Source organism: Cyprinodon tularosa, unplaced genomic scaffold (genome assembly GCF_016077235.1).
Source record: "Cyprinodon tularosa strain WSP-4 unplaced genomic scaffold, ASM1607723v1 ctg232, whole genome shotgun sequence".
Lineage (NCBI taxonomy): Eukaryota > Metazoa > Chordata > Actinopteri > Cyprinodontiformes > Cyprinodontidae > Cyprinodon > Cyprinodon tularosa.
The window spans coordinates 120,030-142,961 of NW_024038870.1; the positions used below are offsets into that span (position 1 = coordinate 120,030).

General features: G+C 39.6%; 1 long non-coding RNA gene across 1 annotated transcript; it reads left to right on the forward strand.

Moving 5' to 3' along the window:
- Nucleotides 1–10,768: 10,768 nt before the first annotated feature.
- On the forward strand, nucleotides 10,769–13,036 carry LOC119784706. Its single transcript, XR_005280967.1, has 3 exons — nucleotides 10,769–10,867; nucleotides 12,575–12,826; nucleotides 12,900–13,036. It is a non-coding gene; the product is annotated as an uncharacterized LOC119784706 (long non-coding RNA).
- The last annotated feature ends 9,896 nt before the right edge of the window (nucleotides 13,037–22,932 follow it).

Consider the following 22,932-nt stretch of genomic DNA (forward strand, 5'->3'; position numbering starts at 1 on the left):
TTCTTTTTTATGGAATGATTATTTATAGCACACAGTGAGATATGGTCACAGTAAAGGACACAATGCATTTAAAAAAATGATGTCACGAGATCCTGACCTAGCATTTGTACACCACAAGTTGATGGTGATGTCGCTTCTTGCAACAAAATTAATTTTTGCTGCAACTAAAGAGGAATTAAGATACAACATCTGCTTTTCGTCTTTGCCGAGAAGGAAACACGCTGCAGTGAGATAATGAGCAGTGAGACAGACAAAAGAGCACAGGATCTCATGCACTTTCACAGTAGCCTGACCCTAGCCCCACTCAACATTTAGAGAGGCACATGGAAGCCTGAGAGAGCATTCCTGAGATGACAAGCTGCCTAAAAAAGATCACTGACCATGAAAGGGTAAGATATATGGTTCTGTTTGGTATAAGTTTAATAGTTTTAGAGCTTATTACCAATAAAGTAAAAGTTAAAGTTGTAGGGTAAAATCTAATGTATTCTAAGACCCATCCAAATCTTTTGCATCTAATAAAATAAAACATTTTACTTCATATCAAACTACTTATATATACATTTGATGCCACTGCACTGCAAAAACTAACTAAAGAATAAGTAAAAAGTTCCTAAAGTAAGTGTATTTGCCCTTAATTTGAGCAGGTAAATAAGATCAGCTGCCCTTAAAATTAGCATGTTTGACCTTTAGAAATAAGACAATAAGATATTATGGACCTGAAATAAGTCAATGGAGTTGTTCTTTCTTATTGTAAATGTAAATCATCCTATTTCAATGGCAAGGGTGTCCTATTTACTTACTAGCTCAAGTTAAGTGGAAATACAATTATTTTAAGAGAAATTGACTGACTGTTAAAGGATATCTGAAAGGTAAAGCCTGTTGCAAATAATAAACCAAACCAGATGTGTAAAGCACATAGGCAGCAATAAAGTATACGACAGATATCTGACAGAAGTCTACTGTGTAACAAGTTTTAATGTAAGTTATTTCATATTATTGCTGCAAACTATTCTGACATATTATGTGTGTTGTTTGATGAAATACAGGCCCACTTTTATCACTTATCTCCACTAAAAGTTCTTGTGTTGAAAAAGGCTCCTCTGACAGTGTGCACTCCATCCATGACTTTCCGTAAGAAGAATCTTTTAGCAGAATGACCCCAGCTTGATAAATGATTGTTTGATGGTTTTCCATTAAAGTGAATAATCTGTTGTTTTTTTTTGTAAATGCCAAAGCATACTGCTATCATATTACTTTTTGCTTTAGTATCAGGAACCAGCAGGAAGGCTCTCATAAATCTATTGCAAAATGACAGATTACTGCCGCTGCATATAGACATCCTGTAGTCTGACTTAAAGAGCTTGGAGTTACCCCACATTGGTCAAACAGTTCTTAACTTGTCACAGTCAGGCTTAAAGAATGTCACACATTTGGTCAGTGCTCTTTAGCAAACGTTCTTCAATATTTCAACCACAAGCCCCCATCCGCCAAAAAGGTCTGAAAAGTAGCTAAATATATTGACAAAAGAAGTTTGACAAAAGAGTTTGCAACACTGTTTATAGGGCCCCACCCTCCTGCTTAGATTATTCCCCTATAAAGGTGAATCGTGAAGAATATGAAGTTAGAACTCAAACTGGCACAAAGACACACGCTTGATAAACACTCATGCAAGCATATGAGAAGACTATCCTGAAAAGCAGCCAATCAGAGGCAGTTTACTTTCTCATTTTGGTTTTTACCCTCAAAGCAACAGTTTACAGTTTATACAAGTGCACAGAAACAAGTCCACACCCCCGTAGCAGATCATCCACAGGAGCCTAAAAAGCAAGCCAGGAGTGCCGACCGAGTCAGACTCTCTGGGGCCTCACAGCAATTCAATTCAATTTAGTGTATTTATATAGCACCAATTCACAAGTAATTTCAGGGCACTTTACAGTTCACCAGATAATACAGTCAAATTGATTCAAAGTTTTCTGTCTAAGGAAAACCAGTTGATTGCATCGACTCATTGACTCGAATGCAATCCCTCACACTAAGCATGCTTGTAGCGACAGTGGAGAGGAAAAACTCCCTTTTAACAGGAAGAAACCTCCAGCAGAACCAGGCTCAGTGTGAGCGGCCATCTGCCAAGGCCAACTGCGGTTCAACGAGACAGAAGCAGAGATACAAAAAGCAGCTGTGAAAGGCGGCCCGGTCCAGGAAACACACAACCAGGCAGACGAGCTCTGACCCAGCTCCCATGTCAGAGGATGACGAGAGCACATCCAGCCAGTCACAGTCAGGGAAACAGGACTACACTGGAAAACAGGCCGATCTCCAACATCTACAAACAAGGGTGTTGAAGGCAGCAGCAGAGCTGATATTTTTCTCCAACGGCAGAGGATCGGCTCTCATAGAACGTTCAAAATGTCTATGAAGAGTAGTTTATGTGCGAGTGTGTTAAGATAAATGCCGTATTGATTTTTTTACACGTTTACTTTAGGTCGAAATATGAGCTACCAATTACCCTGAATTATAAACAGCTAAATTTTAGCCAATTGATGATACATGTTTTTTTCTTAATATTTAAAAAATATCAGCACAGAACAATTACCTAACTTGATACATTCAATTATTTTTTTATTAGTAAGTAGACCGGTCAGCCATTTACAATATAAAATAATGATAATGATTCACTTTTTGACTATTAATATTCATCACAAATTATTTGCAGATATTCAAAACTTTTTTCAGTTCATCTTAGCAGATTTTGTGTGTGTGTGTTTATAATGTCCATTTAAGAATATACTTCTGTTATGCAAATATAATATAAGATTATATTTGATAGAATATACTTTGAAGATGAATATACTTCTTTAATGCATGTGTATTATTGGGAGCAACGACTCACACTGACCAATTAATAGAAATTTTCTTCAGAAAAATCTGTAAAGGCATGTTCAATAAACATGAAAATATTGTTGCCTTCTGTCTTAAAATTTGGAGTTAATTTAGACTTTTTGTGGGGCTTTAAACCTCTGTAATGACTCCAATTAAAGCAAAACATGCCTTTCCACATTCATTGTTACTAGATATTACTACTTCAATGTGGACCAGACTGGGCCTGAAAACCTTAATGATCTTTACATAGATTTAACATTTGCATATTATGAAAAGTTGGTGGTCATGTTCTCCAAATCCATAATTTTGTTCTTGTGGTGAGATTAGTTTTTCAGACCCTTTTATTGCACCTTAGATTTAGATATTCTCTTTGAGCTTCTTAATATCTTACATATCAGGGTGCATACACAGAGCCTTTTAACAATATCTGTTATTTATTCTAAAATTAAGAAAATTAACACAAACTCTTCTCTGAGTACATTTAAATCTGTTTGGGAAACTGATTTGGGACAAAACATATCAGACGGTGTGTGGGAGGGAATTCCACAAAGATCTTCCATCTGTGCTAAAAACAGTTTCCCTCAGTGCAGGATTCTACATTGATCTTACTGTACTAAAGCCGATGTTTTTAATTCTCCTCCCTCTAATCACTGTGCTCAGGTTCCAGTAGACTATTCACATGCCCTTCAAAATGAAGTTTTTAGATTAGTATTCTTTTCCTCTTGTAAGGGTACCATGAATAATATTGATCCAAATGCATCTATTGCTTTTTCAGCTTTTTTTTCCCTGCTATGCGCCATTTGCTTGCATATAAAAAAGACCTGATAGTATTCCTTTATCATACTGGACAGGAGGCAAATTCTTCTGAAACCCCTGTGAACTGGATTAATGAGATAATTCATGGTTTGGAACAGGAGAAAAATAGACAACCTTGTCTGGTTTTGTGATGAACTTGGAAAAAACTTGGAATCTCTTTTTCTCCTTTAAAAGTACAAAACACCCAGTCAAACTGGACTGATGCTCCTGACTAAAAATACTAAGACTTAGGCAAACTTTATTTTCATTTTGTATACAAAACAATATTTCTTAAAGTGCAGCAGTGATCAAATGTAAACATGGTGGAAGAAAAAAAAGCATGGTCCAAAAAAACATATTGATAAGGTAAGTTTGATGCAGAGTCTGTGCCATGATTTAAATCATTCTATACTCTCATTCCAACTTTCTGTTTAGTTTAATAGTTTTTGTGTTTTTTCTGTCTTTTTGGAGGATATATCCCATTGGAGAGATTAGGGTGGAATGTGACAGATTCAGCTTCCGTGTTTGCAGTTGTGTTGTTCAAGGATGGAAAAGTAGAAAGGTAGCACAGATATTATTGAGTGTAGCCAGTTTTCATATGCATCTCTTCATTTTTGGGGGCACATACACTCTTAATATGAATACTACCAAAAGTTCTCTGCTTAATCCCATCTGGTGAATCAAATGGCTAAATCACCTCCTTTGTAGACAGTCAAGAGATGGATCCAAGTACCTCAAATTGTAGCTCCTAGCTTCTGTTCCTACCTTCTCTTCCTTCACCTGGGTAAACAGAAAGAACTCTATCCAGGGTAGAAACTAGCTCCATACTCCTGAATCCAGACAGCCTTTAGCCTTGTGGACATTATTACTGCTGGAATTGTGACTGCATCCTTCTAACAGCTTACTACCAAAATTCACGATTTCATTGGTTTATTTGTTTGTGTCTGCTGCGTAACAGCCTTCTAAATGCTGAAGGTTGTTCTGATTCACCAAAGCGGTACAGCACTCCTTTTCAACCCAGGAAAGTGTTCTCACTGTTGGCCCGTGAAAGGGGAAAGGATGGGAGCATCTAAAGGCAGGTAGGAGTTTTGATCAAACAAAGTTATTCGAAGTCCTTCTACTCTGATTATCTGATGAAGGTGTGGAAGCAGAGATATAACAGATGCGGAACATCAGACGAAGTGGACTGGAATTAAATTCCCCTGTAGAATTGAATGTAACATTATGTGAGAAAAAATTATTTCTATGACAATTTATCTATGAAATGTTGAAAACATTTCAAACTCAAAAGGAAAAGAGTGAACATAAGCATATGTTTTCAGAGCAGGATTCATTACTCTCACTTTATTTATAAAATGCTAGAGAAATGTTTCTTATTACTGCAGCTTTTTGTTTCTTTTGTGAGCATCTTAAATGCCTAAAGCTCACTTGTTACAAAAATAAATATTTGACTGACTGATATCTATGATTAGGGCAAACGAGGGTTATCTCTGCACATGTTTTGCATTCTTCCTTGGTCCACTGCCATCTCTTGAAGCACCATGTTTTAGTTGATTTCTTAACACGCATATGAGGAAATGGATAACAGGTCTCAAAGACCAATAAGAATGAAAATATTGTTAAAAACATAGAGAACAGACAGTACCCAACAAGTTAAAAGACAATGACTCTAAAATTTGAAATCAAACACTTTTACATATGAAAAATTCAATGAAAAAAGTATGTAGCAAAATATATCTTTTTGCAAAAAAATCTGCCAGAAGTTTTGAGTTAGTGCCATCAAACCTCTATGAGCTGGTTCAGATGACTAAACCTCTATGAGCTGTGAAATTCATGAAGCATAACTATAGAATATGTTTGAGCGAAGACACCTTTACAATATGCAGAAAAAGAAACCAATTGCCCAACAGTTTCAGTGAAAGTATTTCTTCCTCATTCGTAAACATGGCCCTTGGGGATTTTCTTCTGACACCAGCTTTCATTAACTCCCTTGTTTCTACCTCATGCTCATGAGCTTCCGCTTTCCCGTCCTTCCCCACAGACAGCTCCAGGCTGCACAGAGTAATGAAACTAAAGAAGACTGTTTAGTACCCAGACCTTTTATGTTTTTGTGAGTGTACGCCAGCTAAACTTGGAGCACAGTGTGCTGGCTCCTGGTGCGAATGCACTTGATGGATCAGTCCCTTATGCACGCATGAATGCAACTTGGAAGCCTTTTCAAAAGGAGGCTTGTTTTTTATTTGTGAAAAATGTGTTTTCAGTTGCGCTTTGTCTCAGGGAAAGATGAATGTTATACAAGGTTTCTCCATGAGTTCTGGTTCAAATAACAGCTCTGGTAAATAATTGAAAGCAAACAACTCTGTCGGACAAACAGCAGTTCAAGTGGAGACACTTGGGATAGGGAATCAACTGGACTCTGTCCAAAAACAACAATGCATGCAACTGTAAAGTGGTAGCTACAGCTTAAAGGGTGTTTCTGCCAAATCTTGCTTCTAGACTAGATAGCACTAATAGATGCAACTGCTCAGCAACCTTAATTATGTGCATGTTCCTCGAAGTATTATGTTTAATTACTAGTAACATCTGATTGAAGGCTGTGTTTTTTGCTGAAATTTGAGACAATAATCTATCACTATTTAAGGTGTTAAGCTTCAACTTTTAAAAGTGAAATTGACATTTATAATTGAACTTTAGGGCCCTGTGCACATAATTTATGACAGATTCAATTTTAAAACAATAAATCTACCACAATCTGTTTTGATTTGTGTTTTTCAGCATTTTCTATGTTAGATATTCTAGGTCTTATCTTTTCTGTTAGTTTTTGCCATTTTGGTTTCGTCATATTACCTTCTTTAGTTTGTTTTTTCTTGTGATTCATTACATTTTTTTCCTCTAATGCTACGTTCACACCGGACGCAGCAGGAGCAGCAAAATCGCATCTGCTGCTTCCTTTTTGCTGCTTGTACCAATTAGTTCTGATGCGCGGCTGAAGCAGCTTTGCTGCTCTGGCTGCGCGGTGCAAAAGTGTGTTTGACGCGCGTTGGGCGGAGCTTCACTATCCTTTCTTTGCCTTGCAGCGATATTTGCTGTGATAAGTGGGAATAAAGTAGTTTTAATATGTTTTTAAGTGAGAAAATCCACCTGAAAACTTAATCAGTGCAGTCAGTTCATCCAGATGACCATCCCTCCTTCCAATATTATTTCTGTTGGAGCCGGTCAGAACCCCACATACCAGCGGTGTGCTGTCAGTAGGATCCCATTCAACAGCAGCCTATGGCCCGGTCGCCTCCTCTCGGTTCACCGCGGGGGCTGGTAGGTGTTTTTCATCTAAAAAATCCAAACTGCAGGCACCAGGATAATAAAAGCGAACATATTCTGCAGATTTCAGCATTTTAAGTTAATTTATGCATCAATAAACTGTTTCAGAGGAGTGATCACAGCGCTCTGTGTCATCAGCGATGTGTCTGTCTCACGGCCAGCTCCCAAATCATCTTCTCTGATTGGTTGACGCTGCGCGTCGAGCAGCAAAAGTTCAATTTTTCCATCTCGAGCAGCAGTGCGTTTGCAGCGCGTCACACGCGTCAGATGCTTGAACGCTCCCGACGAATTTGCTTCAGCTGCTCAGACGCGCTGCGCCTGCTGCTCAAAACGCGCTGCGGGACCTTTTGCTGCGTCTTGACGCGCGTCAACCATTGACTTTGCATGTAAACTCGCTGCTTCTGCTGCGCCTGCTGCGTCCGGTGTGAACGTAGCATTACATCTCTGTTTGACATTTTGTCCTTGATTTGTTTCTTTCCTTTTTTATTCAGTGTTCATCTTGTGTCTATCTGGTCCTAGTATGCCAAGTCCCACCTGGATCCCCTGTTTAACCCCTTCTAGGCTTTCCTCTGCCTACCATTGATCATGGGGCACCAAAAAGTGATCACATTCCAAGTTTTAAATAATTTCAGCGTGGCTTCAAAAAAGAAAGAAAAAAAAAAAACGTCATTGGCTCAATCATGTCTGCCAGTTAAGCTGGCTACTTTTTGATGCACTGCTCTCTGGAAAACTAGAGACCACAGTCCGATATTGTTGCCATTTTTAAAATACCTCTAGCAACTTCATTTTTTTTTATGCAGGAAATTTACAGACATTTTTCTGTGTTGCTGTAGAATTTTCCAACAAGGGGTAAAAACACAGATAGCTCTGATTTTATCATTTCCAGCTGCGCCTAGATTAGACCCCCTTCAGTTTGTTTACCTCTGTGGCGTTGGAGTTGATGATGCTATCATATACACTATATTGCCAAAAGTATTTGCTCACCCATCCAAATTATTGGAATCAGGTGTTCCAATCACTTCCATGGCCACAGGTGTATAAATTCAAGCACCTAGGCATGCAGACTGTTTTTACAAACATTTGTGAAAGAATGGGTCGCTCTCAGGAGCTCAGTGAATTCCAGCGTGGAACTGTGATAGGATGCCACTTGTGCAACAAATCCAGTCGTGAAATTTCCTCGCTCCTAAATATTCCACAGTCAACTGTCAGCTGTATTATAAGAAAATGGAAGTGTTTGGGAACGACAGCAACTCAGCCACGAAGTGGTAGGCCACGTAAACTGACGGAGCGGGGTCAGCGGATGCTGACGCGCATAGTGCGAAGAGGTCGCCAACTTTCTGCAGAGTCAATCACTACAGACCTCCAAACTTCATGTGGCCTTCAGATTAGCTCAAGAACAGTGCGCAGAGAGCTTCATGGAATGGGTTTCCATGGTCGAGCAGCTGCATCCAAGCCATACATCACCAAGTGCAATGCAAAGCGTCGGATGCGGTGGTGTAAAGCACGCCGCCACTGGACTCTAGAGCAGTGGAGACGCGTTCTCTGGAGTGACGAATCGCGCTTCTCCATCTGGCAATCTGATGGACGGGTCTGGGTTTGGCGGTTGCCAGGAGAACGGTACTTGTCTGACTGCATTGTGCCAAGTGTAAAGTTTGGTGGAGGGGGGATTATGGTGTGGGGTTGTTTTTCAGGAGCTGGGCTTGGCCCCTTAGTTCCAGTGAAAGGAACTCTGAATGCTTCAGCATACCAAGACATTTTGGACAATTCCATGCTCCCAACTTTGTGGGAACAGTTTGGAGCTGGCCCCTTCCTCTTCCAACATGACTGTGCACCAGTGCACAAAGCAAGGTCCATAAAGACATGGATGACAGAGTCTGGTGTGGATGAACTTGACTGGCCTGCACAGAGTCCTGACCTCAACCCGATAGAACACCTTTGGGATGAATTAGAGCGGAGACTGAGAGCCAGGCCTTCTCGTCCAACATCAGTGTGCGACCTCACAAATGCGCTTCTGGAAGAATGGTCAAAAATTCCCATAAACACACTCCTAAACCTTGTGGACAGCCTTCCCAGAAGAGTTGAAGCTGTTCTAGCTGCAAAGGGTGGACCGACGTCATATTGAACCCTATGGATTAGGAACGGGATGTCACTTAAGCTCATATGTGAGTCAAGGCAGGTGAGCAAATACTTTTGGCAATATAGTGTACCTGCTTCAACAAACCCAAAGTAATTTAGACAAGGCAGACAGCAATGTGTGGATCATGTTCTCTGATTTATCCAGTGTTTTTTGCACAATTCAGCTTGACTTACTTTGTGAGAAGCTTTAGAAGACTCAGATGGACACATCAACAATTGCCTGAATCAAAGACTACCTGATAAACAGTGAAGGGTCAGCTGTCTAATCAAGTAGTCAGCGGCACAGGAGCACCACAGGGGGCGGAATAGTGCACTAAAGAAAACACTTAAGTCAGTAAAACTTAAATTTAAAATTTGAATGTGCTTGTTCCTTTTTTTTGTGAGGTTACTCAGAGTGGATAAAGTAACCAAAGATTTTACCCGATAAGAGCAGTGATACTTCAAGATAAAATCATTTAAGTAAAAGTAGAAAGTATGTTACAGTGAAACTACTCCCAAACCTGCAGTTTTTATCAAAAAGTTCATCAAGTAAATTCAACTAGTTACTAACACTTCTGATTATCAAACATTTGGATGCATGACTTTAGTGAAACACGTCTTTAAGAAAACGTTTAGCTTCAAGGTCTTAATAGCAAACCTAGATTGATGCCTTCTTTATGTTTTTTTTGGCACCTAATAGGGATAAGTATGGGTAAGCGGTTGTTCTGACATGACTCACAACAGTCTTTGTATTAACAGTTTTTTTTATTTTTTTTATTTTGCTTTTTCTCTTTCAAGAACTTTAGCTGCATGCTTCAGCATGTTTCAAACTTTTTTTTTTTTTGGCTGTGGCACTGTGCAAATGTTTCCCACTTTTGCATTATGAATCATACTCTCAAGGCTGATAAGTGGGTGTGATATTCTTCGATTCACTCCAGGTGTGTTGATGAGCAAGCGGCAGAACGTGCAAGGGGGGGTGCAAGTCTGTGCTGTAGAGAAAGTGAAGCCAAGGCTTGGAGAGCTCCTCTTGTCAATCTGCTGTCTTACTGCATACATTAACAACAAAACAATCCCATCCTGAAGGCATCACAAAGCTCCATGTTGTTATAAACTGTCTTTATTGTGGATGGCTCCTCCCACTATATGTGTGTGTGTGGGAATGAGCACAAGTACCTAGTCACAGTTCAGGGACTCTAAGGTTACTAATAGCCTACACCAATAGAGTTGCGATCCACATCTTACCCTTTATGGTGCTCTTCCCTGCGGCCAGAGGAAAATGCCTTCCCCCCCCTGGGTGGGGAGCATGGGCCTGGCCAGCCCCGTCCCGGGAGGACGTAACAGGAGGCTTATCGGAGTGTCGGGCTGTGCTGTAATACTCCTGTGAAAGGCCTTTCAGGCCGCCTCCCAATATCTGGGCAGGAGGGAAACTGAGAAGGCCCCCCTCAGAAGCCCTGGATCTGTGGAGGTGGAGAGGACAGGTAGAGATAGACGTCTGGGCTAGGGAGGGTGGGGGGGAGCAAGAGAGAAAATCAGCGAATGCTTCCACAGCTGCTCTTTTTTCAGAGCAAATCAGCTGCTGTCTGGAATGGTCCCAGATACATTTCAAACATTCACATTTTCAGTGCTAAGATAAGACATACGCACACATGCAAAGTTATTCTGTTCCGACGATCAAACAGTGGCAAATTTGAGAAGTTTAGGGCCCAAGGTGAAGGCAGGCATTGGGCCCTCTGACATGAGAAGACAACACACAAAACAGGTGAATTACTGTGAATAGATACAGATGTTTTAACAGAACACACATGCATTATTTGTTTCACCTTTTGTCCCTCTCTTACTCTCCCTTTTCCATTTTATCTCCCTCCCTTTTGCTTGTGTCTTCTCTTAGTCGTTGTATTTGTCACCCTTCTGTCTTTTTTTTTCTTCTGTTCTTTTTTCTTGTTGTATTCCTCCATCTTTGTTTTTTGCCCTTTTTCTCATAGGTTTTCTATTTTGTTTCCTGTTTTTGGCACTGGTAGGGAAGCTTCTTTTCATCATCTTTTTATTGTTTCTTCCTATTGTGTGGTGTTTCAATTTCTCCATAATGGTCACATTTGTTTTTTGTTTTGCTGCTAATTTCCTAGATGCTTTCTGCACATTCTCAGTAAGATCGACCTAACCAATGTTGTGGTGTGATCGGTCCAGAGACATGTGTAATACAATAAGCGTTCTGATTACATTTTGGCAAAGGGATTTTTTTGTAAAAACATAATTTTGTGTGGGTGTGGGAGTGTGTTCATGCCCTTTGTTTTCTCAAATACAGCTGGGAATCAATGTCTCATCACTATTTAAGAGCTCAACAGATTTGCTTTCACAAGCAGGCCATTGGGGTTGTTGCCATATCGTCCCGCTTGGTACTTTAAAATATAAAACTTTATTGGAAATAATTTAAGGAATAAAATCAAATGCAGTGGACACAGAGAAAGAAGACAGAGACAAAAAAGTTGTATGAGAAGTTTTATGGGGCCTCTGGAACTTGAGGCGCTTGGCATCCACCTAGTTTTGCCTTGTTTTGCCTAATGATAATGCTGCTCCTGCCAAAAGTGAGAGCCATCATCCACAAATTGAGCACCTTCCAGTAATCAACTGACCAGAATTGTTCTAGCATTACATCAATGAATGCTCCAGTAGCGGTAACGGCCAGACATTATACTCAAGTAAGACTATGACTACTTTATTACTTTATTATTACTGAAGTACAAGTAAAAAAAATCTCAATCTAAAAAACTCTTATGTGTTAATAAAAATTATGCTCAATTCAGAGGGACTGATCAAAATATCTTATCGATCAAACTGATATAAAGATACACAAAAATTATATAAGAACATTTAGGTGTTAAGAAGAATCCAATAGATAATTCTCATAAAAATATAATTACACAATAACACTTTCACGTGGAAGAAGCACTATATCTCAAACTATAAGTCACATAAACCAGTACTTAAAGAGGTTAGAACAGGTTGAGTTACCTACAGCAACAATATTCAGTATTCTCTTTGTATGGCCGATAAATGACACAGCAGAATCAAGGCATGGGACACATAAAAAAAAAAAAAAGAAGCTTGATGCAATAAAGATTACTAATTTAAACATAAAGAGGAGGTGTATGTGTCTCTGGTGCATTTCTGTTCGAAAAAAGTTTTTTTTCACTGAGTGAAGGTAGTCACATTGGGAATGTTGGGATCTGGAGGTCTGTCCACTTTCTCCACCAGAGGGCGTACGAGATCTCCTGGAGCCGGGGCTGATTGCACCACCTGTTCCTCATCTGCTCATCAGGAGATCCGTACTTAAGGAGGCGGAGGGCTTCACTCCAGTGCCAGAGTGTTTGCTAGTAACAGTTAGCAAGCCTGAGCCAACCAGCCTGTCTGTAACTCTGACCCCTTGAGATCCGAACCTGATCTGTTTTCTCTCCTCTCTGCTCCTCAGATTGAACTTGCCTGAAACCTGAAACTCTGGAGAGTTTCTCTGCTGGTAATCTGCCTGTCCGTTCTCAGAAGTTCTCTGGAGAACGGTTTCTGTCAAAGATCTGCCTGCCCGCTCTCAGAAGATAACCGGAAACTCAATCAGTGATCTGCCTGCACTCAGTAAGCTCTGCCTCCGCCTCTGCCCTCTGCCTGCCGTCAGCCTCTGGACCCTCAAGGTTCCCCCCCTCTGCAGCTCTGCTCCACTCAAGAACAGGTACAGCCCTGACACACTCTCAACCTGCAATATTCCCTGGACCTCCGCTAAACTTCTCTGTCCTCCCCTGCAGTGAACCCACTTGTGACCAGTCAAACCACTTCCTGGATCTGAATAACCTGTGCGCTTTACAGAACTCTCTCGTGACCAGTCAAGCCTCTACTGAACCTGATCCATTGTTGCACATTTATTGTTCAATAAAATTTTTGAACTTTTTCTTCTGCCTCCGAGTGTTCTGCATGTGGGTTAGGCAAATTAAGCCGAACATGACAGGGAAGAGTAGAATATTTTTTAAGTAAGAGTAGCACTACCTCATATATTTACTCAAGGGAAAAAATGCAACACTGTAAATTATTGAGTAAGTTTAATTAGTTAACATCCACCTTTGTTCAGGAGTTTACCGAATAACCCAGACATTACAGGCTTCAGTTAAGATTGGTGTTAATGATTGAATTATGACACTGGGGAAACATGGTATCAATGAGAGAGCCCTTAGAAGGCCCATTTCACAAGATAAGGAATTAAGTTGGGTTCATCTGGAAATCCTGTCCCACGTAAGGCTCAATTCACTAAACTCTCACAGAAGCAGTAACACGTAAGTTACCACCGATTTATTCTGTGCAGCTATCCTGATTAAAGGCCTAGTTACACTCCTGCAGCAGTGTGTCACAGTGAGATTGACGCAGACATTTTTGAGTAATGCCCAGTATTGAAGTGTGGTCTGCGATATACGCTGTGGGTCCAGATACAGCTGAGGCGGTGAGGAAGTGGGGGAGAGTTAGTTCAACAACGGAGAGACATGACGGCAAAAAAAAGCTGGGATCCAAGTGGAAAAAGGGTCCCAGCGTTCTTGCACACCTCGCTCTTCCAGCTGGTCCAACTTCACAAGATGTTTTCTGCAATTTTAGTCATAAAAATGGCAGGGCAGGAACGTCTTTTTGTCACTGCGAAACCTACGCAGCCGACCTTGTTTCGAGGTATAAATCAGCCTTTAGACAAGGCTAACTGCCAGAATTGCTTAATCCTGGTTTCTTCATTGCATGTTGTGCTATTTTTTTATCAGCCTACATTAATATCCGTCCCTATGTATTGATATTTAATTAAGTATTTTAATTGTTTTAATAAGATTATGGTACAGTAGCATTATACCCTTATTACCGATATAATTGTCTAAATGAACATCGTTACTGTTTAATGTGTTTTTGCATACAGCTGTTTGACCGAAAAGCTTTTAATACACTATTTCTGTGTTCAGGGGAATAAAGAAACATCTTCCCAGGCTAGCTTTAGAAGTCAACAGCAAAGGATCGAATCAGGCAGGTTGCAGATCGGATAAATCAGCCAGAAAACACAGCACTGAAAAGGTGTAGAGGGACTGCAGCTGACCACAATGAGGAATAAGGTACATTGGAAAAACCTGCCACGGAAACAGCAAGAAGAGACGTCGGCAGGCCCAGGCCAGCCTCTATTGGCTACTTGCTGGAGGTGGAAGGAGGATCGCTGAGAATTTATTAAAGACGTGTTTCACTAAAGTCATGCATCCAAATGTCTGATAATCAGAAGTGTTAGTAATTAGTTGAATTTACTTGATGAACTTTTTGATAAAAAATGCAGGTTTGGGACTAGTTTCACTGTAACATACATTCTACTTTTACTGAAATGAGAGCTGTTCCACATCCTCCGCTACTTCTCCTCACGTCTCCGTCCACGTACATCTTTTCCGTCCTTCACCGCCAAAATACGGAGCAGAGCTATTTTTTGCTCCGCTCCAGTCCGGCCAGGTCAAGATCCGCTATTGCAATCTCACCAAACAGCAAAAAGAACATTGAGAAGACATGGTTTGTCATATATCTCTATATATATGTATATATATATCTCTATATATATGTATATATACATATATATATATATGTGTGTGTGTGTGTATATATACATATATTTATATATATATATATATATATGTATATATACATATATATAGAGATATATATATATACATATATATACACATATATACACACATATATTTATATATATATATATATATATATATATATGTGCTGCACAATGTCCTCCTTTTTGGTGCTAAAGAAATGCCCACCCTACCGCTGGGTTTCGTCACGTGACTGCTCTAGAGGCACTAGAGGCACCCAGCGTACTGTAAAATTCTCTTGATTTTTATTACTGGAGCATTGTTAGCATTTTTAGACCAACAACATAGAGAAAAAAAAAGGATAATCTACCAAGACACACAATAAAACTGCTCTAAACGCACTCCTTTCTCTTTGACTTTTAAACGTAAAGGTGTCTCGCTAACCCATTAATCTCGCTTTGTGCTACAGGCCTCTGGCCTTTGGAACACAGATGTAGCCAAGATCTAGCTTTATAACTTACTCTGTGATTTCTGAATTCAGTTTTTGTGAAATTAAAAATCCTACGTTAGATAGTAATGTACATCTCACATAAGCTATAAAACGATCAATGAACCCCTACAAAACAATAATCTGTGGACAATAAAAAGAAAAATAACTTTTAAGGAGGTATGTATTCTGTTATATATGGTATAATACTAGAACAGTTTTATATATTAAACTCCAGTGCACTTGGGTCAGGCAGCAGAACAATGATCCAAAGCACTACATTACTCACCTTAATGGTTGATTAAAACCCTAAAGATCTAAATTCAAAGAGGAACCTGAGGCATATGAGACATTTATTTTCCTGAGTAAGATATAAGTACAGTAAGAGCTTCTCAGAAAGAAAAAAAAATCCTGAAAGTTTGTAGAACATCTACAAATATTTGAAATGAACAGACTTCTACACTACTAAAGGAAATCATTTTTGCATGAGGTCATATGTAGCAGCCTGAACATGGGATCAATTCGTATGTCTTTATAAGCATTGCTTATGCTTTGTTATTTTTTGGAGAAGGTTTAGTATCCCTTCCTATTTTGAAGGCATGGAATCAGGCTTTACTGAGTTTTTCCATCTACATGACTTTTAAATAATCTAAAGGTTTGTTCTGTTTCTCTTCTTCTTAGCACCTGTTAAGAGGCATTAAGGGCAGCCGTAACCACCTTCCAACTGGCAACTGTACCTTTAAGTGTAGAAAAAAAACAAGCAAGCAACATAAATTAAGCATAATTAAAAGATTTGTCTATACATAACAACTGTAATTTATAACCAAGCTCTTCCAATAACCAAGTTTACCCCAATGATATATGAAGCACAATATATCTGTTTGATTAACAGCAAAAAGCCAGTCCAGCTGTGTTTAAACAGTCTAAACCCCCAGCACTGACCTTTGCTTTCATAAGCTCATACTTTATCTTTGACAAAAATACTCAGAGAGCCAGACGTTGTCTGAATGCCAAAATTCAATTCGCTAAATTCTTAGCATGTGAACTGATTGAAGAGAAAGATAATCCAAAAAAAAAAAAAAAAGACAAGGAACAAAGAATGGTAGATTTGTGAAAAGAGTGGATGCTATGGTTGTATCTACTTGACCTTGTACAGACATTTTTTCCACTTTATGAAATATAGAATATCACATTAAAAGAGAAAATTTATTGGGCAGTTTTGGAATAAATTAAGAAGATAAAGCATCTCTGCCAAGAAGGATGTAGAACAATAGATCATCTTCATACTTTGGATCTTGTGCTGACATACGGCATAGAATGTGAAGAAATAACAGTATTTCCTCACAACCCTGTCCTCTCTGACCACTTTCTAATAACCTTCAGGATTGCTTTAACAGAGTTCTCCTCCCCCAAAAGAAGGTTCAATTTTAGTAGATCTTTATCAGATAGTGCAGTTATAAATTTTAAAGAATCTGCTTCACTTTCTCTCTGCTCTGTGTCACTGAGCAGTGCTGCAGAGTGCAAAAGCTTAGCTTATTCCCCTTCACAGGTTGATGATTTTGTTGAGGGGGTTGCTAGTTCTCTGCGTATTGCCTTAGACAACGCAGCTCCTTTGAAAATGAAAACCGTTAAAAATAGAAAGCTTGCTCCTTGGTTTAATGCAGAGCTGCGTACTTTGAAGCAAAATGCTAGGAAACTGGAGAGAAAATATCGCTCCACAGGCCTGCGAGAGTCCTTCCTAGTCTGGAAAAATGGTTTACTGCTGTATAAGAGGACCCTTTGTAAAGCAAGAGCAGCATACTTCTCCTCATTAATAGAGGAGAATAAGAATAATCCTAGATTTCTTTTTAATACAGTTGCCAAACTCACCCAGAGCCATAGCTCTGTTGAACCGTCCATTCCACCTGCTCTTAGCAGCAATGATTTTATGGGATTCTTTATAAATAAGATTGATCTTATTAAAAATAAGATCATAAGCACTCCTCTATCCGCGATTGTACCTGAGGTAGTCATGGAATCTGAACCGGGTTTAGACTGCTTTGATCCAGTTGAACTCTCTGAATTAGCAAAATTATTGTCTTCATCTAAGCCTTCAACTTGTATGTTAGATCCAGTTCCAACCAGGTTATTTAAGGAGGTATTCCCTTTGATCTCCTCCTCCATTTTAGATGTGATTAATCTATCTCTGTTACAGGGATATGTACCTAAAGCTTTTAAGATTGCTGTAATTAAACCTCTGCTTAAGAAACCGTCTCTTGACCCAGATGACTTGGTCAATTATAGACCTATATCCAATCTTCCTTTCTTATCCAAAATTCTTGAGAAAGTAGTTGCCAAACAAGTTTGCGATCACTTCCACCATAATGAACTTTTTGAAGAGTTTCAGTCTGGCTTTAGAGCTCATCATAGCACTGAAACAGCTCTGGTGAAAGTCACTAATGATATTCTCATGGCCTCAGATAATGGACTTGTATCTGTGCTCGTCCTGTTGGATCTTAGTGCTGCATTTGATACAGTTGACCATAATATTCTTTTAGAAAGACTTGAATATTTTGTTGGAATTAAAGGAACAGCACTAGACGGGTTTAAATCTTATCTATCTGATTGAATTCAGTTTGTTCATGTTAATGATAGATCTTCAACACGCTCAAAGGTTACCTGTGGAGTACCACAGGGATCAGTGCTAGGACCAATTCTCTTTACTTTATACATGCTCCCAATTGGTAGAATTATTAGACAGCATGGGATTAATTTCCACTGTTATGCTGATGATACCCAGCTATATCTGTCTATAAATCCAGATGAAGCTAACCCATTACATAGATTACAGGCATGTCTTGAAGACATAAAAACCTGGATGACTCTTAATTTTCTGCTTCTGAATGCAGACAAAACAGAAGTTATAGTCTTTGGACCAGAGTCTCTGAAAAAGAAACTGATTAGCCAGTCACTTCATTTGGATGGGATTAAACTGATTTCAGATAATAAAGTAAAAAATCTTGGTGTTATTTTTGATCAGGACCTGTCATTTAAATCCCATATCAAAGAGGTTTCTAGAATTTCCTTCTTTCATCTGAGGAACATTGCAAAAATTAGAAATATCCTGTCCAGGGGTGATGCTGAGAAACTAGTCCATGCATTTGTTACTTCAAGGCTGGACTATTGTAATTCTTTACTATCAGGAAGTCCACAAACTGTAGTTAAAAGCCTTCAGCTGATCCAAAATGCTGCAGCCAGAGTTCTAATGAAAATGAAAAAGAGAGATCATATCTCTCCTATCCTGGCTTCTCTTCATTGGCTTCCTGTTAAATCAAGAATAGAATTTAAAATCCTCCTTCTCACATATAAAGCCTTAAATGGCCAAGCTCCATCTTATATCAGAGATCTGATTGTTCCTTATGTTCCTAACAGAGCACTTCGCTCTCAATCTGCAGGTTTACTAGTGGTTCCTAGAATTTCTAAAAGTAGAATGGGAGGCAGATCTTTTAGTTATCAGGCTCCTCTCCTGTGGAACCAACTACCAGTTTTAGTCCGTGAGGCAGACACCCTGTCTACTTTTAAGGCTAGGCTTAAAACGTTCCTTTTTGATAAAGCTTATAGTTAGGGTGGCTCAGGTTATCCTGAGCTATCTCTATAGTTATGCTGCTATAGGCTTAGACTTTTGGAGGACATAGGGACCCCCATTTCATCATTCTGCTTCATTCTCTCTCTGTTCTCCTATTCTGCAGAATCTGTTAGTTCAATCTCTAACCTTCTGCTCTCTCTGCTTTTCCTCAGAGTAGCTTTGCCTCGTCTGTTCCTGTTTGGCTGTGACGTCATCCTGGAAAAAAAACATCAGCTGTACTGCTTCTATCAACACCCTTGTTAATAGATGTTGGAGATCGGCCTGTTTTCCAGTGTGGTCCTGTTTCTCTGACCGTGACTGAGTGGATGTGCTCTCTTCGTCCTCTGGCATGGGAGCTGCCTTGGAGCTCGTCTGCCTGGCTGTGTGTTTCCTGGACGGGGCCGCCTTTTACAGCTGCTTTTTGTATCTCTGCTTCTGTCTCCTTGAACCCCAGTCGGCCTCGGCAGATGGCCGCTCACACTGAGCCTGGTTCTGCTGGAGGTTTCTTCCTGTTAAAAGGGAGTTTTTCCTCTCCACTGTCGCTACAAGCATGCTTAGTGTGGGGGATTGTATTTGAGTCAATGAGTCAATGCAATCAACTGGTTTTCCTTAGATAGAAAACTTTGTATCAATTTGACTGTATGATCTGGTTGAACTGTAAAGTGCCTTGAGATGACATGTGTTGTGAATTTATAAGTTTATATAAATAAACTGAATTGAATTGAATTGAACAATGATTCATAAGCACAGGCCATTTGTACATTTCTTGTTTTCTGTTTTCTGTTCCTCAGTTAAAACATTAAATTGCTCTAAGAGCTTTATTTTTCTAGTCAGTTTAGAAGCATTCATAATAACCTTAGTCGAAAATTACACTCTTCTTGTGATATTCAACTGAAATATTACCAAAAAGTGATCAAGTGTGATTGAAACATGATGTCTTTTTAAAATAAATAAAGTATAATAGATTAGAACATTCTTCTTCCCTTATATAGCCAATCTTTATCTTATGTCAGTGATAAGATTGTTCCTTATGTTCCAAAAAGAGTCCTTTCCTTTCAGTCTGCGGGTATAGTTGTAGCTCCTAGATTCTGCATTTAAAATGGGAATCAGATCTTTTAATTATCAGGCTTCTATTCATTAGACCCAGGTACCAGTTTAAGGCTATGCATGAGACATTTTATTAAAACGTTCTTTTTTGATAAAGCATATACTTAATGTGACTCAGGTTATTCTAAGCTATCGAGGTCATAAGGACCAAATTTAACCTGTTACTTACTATCTCAACTCTGCAGTATTTGTTTCCCTATCCCCTAACTTAATGTTCTCTCTGCTTTTTCTCATCATACTTGCTTCATCTGGAAATACTCGCTGGGCTGGCCATCAACACCTTTGATCATAGATCATAGAATTGGATCTGTTTTCCAGAGTTTATAGCTGTTTCTCTCCTAGACATAGCTATGGGCTCAGCTTTTAGTGAAGCTAACTATACATTTTCTTTAATTCCCTCTTAACATAAAAACTGGCACATAGCTCAGCTGCTTAACTAACTTAACTTTTTACTTAGACAGAGCCACCCATTAAGTTTGGTTACAACTGCCATTTTTTAACATATAAAAGTATTTATGGATCAGTGCTTTAGGGTTCCTTTTGTATATTTGCTTCTGTTTCCTTGAACCCATAGTCAGCATTAGCAGAAACTGGATCATACTGAGCCTGGCTCTCCTGCAGGTTTCTTCCTGTTAAAAGGGAGTTTTTCATCTCCTCTATCGCCTCATGCATGCTTTGTGTGAGGGATTTCTGCAGAGTCAGCAAAACATTTCAAGCAAATGTCTACTGTTGCTTCATGCTTATAAAGGAGAAGCAAATTCTGCAAAGTCATACTCTCAATGCAATCAGTTGGTTTTCCTTAGAAAGAAAACTTTTAACAAGACTGCATGATCTGATTAAATTGTCTCTGTAAAGTGCCTTGAGAAGACATGTTTTGTGAATAGACGCTACATAAATTAAACCAATTAAATGAAATTTTGTGAAACTGAAACAATGTTTTTTTTAATTAATAATTTGTCCTCAAATAATAGTTACTCCTTTCTGCAATGTTTTTATAATATCACAATCCCTCAGCCCATATTGACACACACATTATTAATTAAATAAGATATACGTAATGTTGTAGTCCAAGACATGTTTTTGGACATGTCTTGGACACTCGGGTGAAGAGAGGGGCGAAGCTGTCTATTGATCATCACCTGGTATCTTGGGGTTCTATTCATGAAGGAGGGAAGAATGAAGCCGGATATCAATAGATGGTGAGCCTGACATCTGACGTTGTGAAGACAGAGCTGTTTGAAAAGGTAAAGCTATCTATTTACCTGTTGGCCTATGTCCCCATCTTCACCTATGGTCATGAAATCTGGATCATGTCCGAACAAATGAGATCCCAGATATAATTGGCTGAAACAAGCTTCCTACTTAGGGTGGCTGGGAACTTCCCTAGAGGTACAGTAAGGATCATGGTCATTCGGGAGAGTAGATCCGCTTCTCCTCCACATCAAAAGGAGTCCAAAGAGGTGGCTCTGACATCCTTTTCAGATGTCCCCTGGTCGCCTTACTTAGGAAGCATTCCATGCACGTTCCATTGGGAGGGGGTTTAAGAGACAAGCACGACACGCTGGAGGGACTATGTCTCCTGGGTGGCCTGGAAGTGCCGCAGGCTTTTCCTAGCAGAGTTGGAGGTGGTGCTATATAAACTCTATATCAAAAACAAACTAATAAAATACTATTTATAAAATTGCCTTTGTAAACAAACCTCATCATCGGTTGACAAGATGGGGAATGTTGTGGAAACCAATTTTCATCATGACAGCCCCCGTATTGTTGGAGGTAGAGAAGCAGTGGGGGAACCACCTTATGTCGCTGCAGTCTGACCATTAGATGTTGCTTAAAACAAAAGCTTTAAGATAATTAAAAGCTTTAAGATATTTTAAAATGTGTTATAACACTACAGACTAAAAGTTTAAGATTTTCTGAGCTTCTTGACAGCCTTCTGATGTCCTTCTAGGAATGCAGTTGAGTCTTTCCAGCACACCAAAAAGTACTATCTCCTTTTATATAATAGTCATGAAAGTTACATTCAGATTCCTCCAAGATAGTGTCACCCTGTTCCTGATACAAAGTCTTGAACAGTTAATTGTAAAAAGCTTTTCCCCAAACTTTTTCAATGAACCACCCTGGACCCAGCGCTTCCACAGTGTACCAAGGTGATGATAGCAATCTGTTGTGGGAAGCTTGTCAGACCCTATGGGAAGATGAAGGGAGCTTAATATTGGATAGCCTTAAAAACAAAATTGTTATGTGTTATTAAGGCTTTAGACTTATGCAAAGGTTAACCTTCCTGCAGGGGATTTATGCTGAACATATAGCCAAAGCTATGATTGAATAGTTATAATCAGAACATTCTCACAAACAGCAACAACAAATCCAACAGTCTGACTATAGTCATGTTGAAGACCAAATGTCAATTATGTAACTGGAGTGATTCCGCCCAGATGTCATATCCCTGCAACAGAGATTACTGTACTCAAACAACTGACCCCCATTCAACTCTCTCTTGCCTGTGGCTTTCGGGCATTGATAGGCGAGACATACGTCATGTCATGATCTGGCCTGTTTGCTCTCCCTTAATTAGTAATTCCCCTCACCTGCCCTCTTCCTTCCCTGCCTCAATTATAATTTATTCCTCTCACCTGTTTCCTCTGGTTTATATTCAGTTCAGCCTGAGCATTCAGTGCCAGATCATTGCTTGTCTCTTTGTTAGTCTGTCTGTTCACTTTGATTTGATGGTTCATGTCCTGGATCCTAGCTGCCAGTGGAAAGAGGGCTTTGGTGTTTGTCTCGTCTCCTGATTGTCCACTGTTCCTCCCCCGCGGAGTCCTCTGGGTTTATGGCTCATTATGGTGGGAGGTTCAGTTTTTATCAAAGTAAGCCTGGCTCGAGGGTGGAGACCAGTTTAAAGTCTTTTTCAAGTTCCGGTTCCTACGTCCTGTCTCGGCTACCCTCTTCCACTGTGCCTGCCTGTCTGCACTTGATCCTGTCTGCTCCTGTGCGGGACCACCTGGTCATGCTTCTGGTCCCAGTAAGACTCT